The sequence below is a fragment of the Bos javanicus genome, chromosome 10 (genome assembly GCF_032452875.1).
Source record: "Bos javanicus breed banteng chromosome 10, ARS-OSU_banteng_1.0, whole genome shotgun sequence".
NCBI classification, from domain to species: domain Eukaryota; kingdom Metazoa; phylum Chordata; class Mammalia; order Artiodactyla; family Bovidae; genus Bos; species Bos javanicus.
In genome coordinates this window covers 25,776,312-25,780,582 of record NC_083877.1, presented here as the reverse complement: position 1 = coordinate 25,780,582, position 4,271 = coordinate 25,776,312, and positions in this window count along the sequence as shown.

The window sequence follows — 4,271 nt, the reverse complement described above, 5'->3', positions numbered from 1 at the left end:
GTAGTTTGAGCATTCTTTGGCATTGCCTTTCTTTGGGATTGGAATGAAAACTGACCTTTTCCGATCCTGTGGCCACTGCTGAGTTTTCCTAATTTGCTGGCATATTGAGTGCAGCACTTTGACAGCATCATCTTTCAGGATTTGAAATAGCTCAACTGGAATTCCATCACCTCCACTAGCTTTGTTCATAGTGATGCTTTCTAAGGCCCACTTGACTTCACATTCCAGGATGTCTGGCTCTAGGTCAGTGATCACACCATCGTGATTTTCTGGGTCGTGAAGCTCTTTTTTGTACAGTTCTTCTGTGTATTCTTGCCATCTCTTCTTAATATCTTCTGCTTCTGTTCAGTCCATACCATTTCTGTCCTTTATCGAGCCCATCTTTGCATGAAATGTTCCTTTGGTATCTCTGATTTTCTTGAGGAGATCTCTAGTCTTTCCCATTCTGTTGTTTTCCTCTATTTCTTTGCATTGATCACTGAAGAAGGCTTTCTTATCTCTTCTTGCTATTCTTTGGAACTCTGCATTCGGATTGCTTTTTTACTATACCTTAAACCCTCTAGACCAAGAGAGATGTACTTTCTCTCTTCCTTATCCTAATCACACCAGGCCTCATAAACGATACCAATGGACTGTATTGCCTTAGGAATGATGAATTCTCCCACCATGTGCCAATACTATGTAGCCAAAGCCCTTGAACCTACAAGAAAACAATTTCCTAACTTTCTTGTTATTCATTATATGGATGATGTATTGTTTTCAGCTCCATCTGTTTTAGAAACTCAACACATGTTCTATACAGCTCAACAATGCTTGAAAGACTGGATTAATCATTGCCCCTGAAAAAACAAACCTCTACACATTACCATTACTTAAGATTTGATATTAATACACAACATATTACTCCCCAACTAAAACAGATTCGTACTGATAAATTATCAACCTTGAGATTTTCAAAAACTTTTAGGTGATATAAATTGGATTAGACCCTCTTTCAGTTCAGTTCAGTTCAGTTCAATCACTCAGTCGTCTCCAACTCTTTGTGACCCCATGAATCGCAGCACGCCAGGCCTTCCTGTCCATCACCAACTCCCGGAGTTCACTCAGACTCACGTCCATCGAGTCAGTGATGCCATCCAGCCATCTCATCCTCTGTCGTCCCCTTCTCCTCTTGCCCCCAATCCCTCCCAGCATCAGAGTCTTTTCCAATGAGTCAACTCTTCGCATGAGGTGGCCAAAGTACTGGAGTTTCAGCTTTAGCATCATTCCTTCCAAAGAAATCCCAGGGCTGATCTCCTTCAGAATGGACTGGTTGGATCTCCTTGCAGTCCAAGGGACTCTCTAGAGTCTTCTCCAACACCACAGTTCATAAGCATCAATTCTTCGGTGCTCAGCCTTCTTCACAGTCCAACTCTCACATCCATACATGATCACGGGAAAAACCATAGCCTTGACTAGATGGACCTTTGTTGTCAAAGTAATGTCTCTGCTTTTGAATATGCTATCTAGGTTGGTCATAACTTTCCTTCCAAAGAGTAAGCGTCTTTTAATTTCATGGCTGCAGTCACCATCTGCAGTGATTTTGGAGCCCAGAAAAATAAAGTCTGACACTGTTTCCACTGTTTCCCCATCTATTTCCCATGAAGTGATGGAACCGGATGCCATGATCTTCGTTTTCTGAATGTTGAGCTTTAAGCCACTTTTTCACTCTCCACTTTCACCTTCATCAAGAGGCTTTTGAGTTCCTCTTCACTTTCTGCCATAAGGGTGGTGTCATCTGCATATCTGAGGTTATTGATATTTCTCCTGGCAATCTTGATTCCAGCTTGTGTTCCTTCCAGTCCAGTTCAGCGTTTCTCATGATGTACTCTGCATATAAGTTAAATAAACAGGGTGACAATATACAGCCTTGACGTCCTCCTTTTCCTATTTGGAACCAGTCTGTTGTTCCATGTCCAGTTCTAACGGTTGCTTCCTGACCTGCATACAAATTTCTCAAGAGGCAGATCAGGTGGTCTGGTATTCCCATCTCTTTCAGAATTTTCCACAGTTTATTGTGATCCACACAGCCAAACGCTTTGGCATAGTCAATAAAGCAGAAATAGATGTTTTTCTGGAACTCTCTTGCTTTTTCCATGATCCAGCGGATGTTGGCAATTTGACCTCTGGTTCCTCTGCCTTTTCTAAAACCAGCTTGAACATCAGGAAGTTCACAGTTCACATATTGCTGAAGCCTGGCTTGGAGAATTTGGAGCATTACTTTACTAGAGTGTGAGATGAGTGCAATCGTGTGGTAGTTTGAGCATTCTTTGGCATTGCCTTTCTTTGGGATTGGAATGAAAACTGACCTTTTCCGATCCTGTGGCCACTGCTGAGTTTTCCTAATTTGCTGGCATATTGAGTGCAGCACTTTGACAGCATCATCTTTCAGGATTTGAAATAGCTCAACTGGAATTCTATCACCTCCACTAGCTTTGTTCGTAGTGATGCTTTCTAAGGCCCACTTGACTTCCCATTCCAGGGTGTCTGGCTCTAGGTCAGTGATCACACCATCATGATTATCTGGGTCGTGAAGCTCTTTTTGGTACAGTTCTTCTGTGTATTCTTGCCATCTCTTCTTAATATCTTCTGCTTCTGTTCAGTCCATACCATTTCTGTCCTTTATTGAGCCCATCTTTGCATGAAATGTTCCTTTGGTATCTCTGATTTTCTTGAAGAGATCTCTAGTCTTTCCCATTCTGTTGTTTTCCTCTATTTCTTTGCATTGATCGCTGAAGAAGGCTTTCTTTTCTCTTCTTGCTATTTTTTGGAACTTTGCATTCAGATGTTTATATCTTTCCTTTTCTCCTTTGCTTTTCACTTCTCTTCTTTTCACAGCTATTTGTAAGCCCTCCCCAGACAGCTATTTTGCTTTTTTGCATTTCTTTTCCATGGGGATGGTCTTGATCCCTGTCTCCTGTACAATGTCACGAACCTCATTCCATAGCTCAGTAATGCTGAGGAAGCTGAACGGTTCTATGAAGACCTACAAGACCTTTTAGAACTAACACCCCAAAAATATGTCCTTTTCGTTATAGGGGACTGGAATGCAAAAGTAGGAAGTCTAGAAACACCTGGAGTAACAGGCAAATTTGGCCTTGGAATACAGAATGAAGCAGGGCAAAGACTAACAGAGTTTTACCAAGAAAATGCACTGGTCATAGCAAACACCCTCTTCCAACAACACAAGAGGAGACTGTACACATGGACATCACCATATGGTCAACACCGAAATCAGATTGATTATATTCTTTGCAGCCAAAGATGGAGAAGCTCTATACAGTCAGCAAAAACAAGACCAGGAGCTGACTGTGGCTCAGACCATGAACTCCTTATTGCCAAATTCAGACTGAAATTGAAGAAGGTAGGGAAAACCACTAGACCATTCAGGTATGACCTAAATCAAATCCCTTATGATTATACAGTGGAAGTGAGAAATAGATTTAAGGGCCTAGATCTGATAGATAGAGTGCCTGATGAACTATGGAATGAGAATTATTTATACTCCCCTCTTTTCATCCTCCCATGGGACTTCTTGCCCAACAAGAACACCCAATAGAATGAATCTATACCCATTTTAGAGGAATAAAGTCACTTACACCCTACCTTGATTTAATTGCTCTAATTATCAATGGAAGAAATAGACCTAAAACTCTAATTGGCTCTGATCCTCTTAAAATTATAATACCTATTAATAAATCTCAGTTTGAGAATGCATTACAAACCTACTGATTTCCAAATAGCTTTTCTGCAATATTTTGGAGAATTTTCATTTCATTATCCTTCTAACAAGCTCTGGAATTTCTTCAAAAATACTGAATTTATTATCTCTCACATTATCAGCTTGCAGCCTATACCTCAAGCTGATATTTTCTATATAGATGGGACTAAAAACTCCAAAGCTTCATTCTGGTCTCTCAAAGAACATAAAATTTTTTATACTAAATTTCATTCTGCTCAACAAAATGAATTATATGCTCTTATTCAAGTTATTCACCTTATCCCATTAATATAGTCTCTGACTCCTTATATTCAGCTTTTTTATTAAAAAATATAGAAACCTCCACTATAAACTCCAGTCAACCTATTATTCAACAACTTTTTTTCGAACTACAATCTATTATTAGAAACTGCACTTCTCCTATTTATATTTCCCATATTCAAACACATTCCTACCTTCCTGGCCCTATGACTCATGGTAATGAACAAGGTGATAAACTTATTTGTTTTGC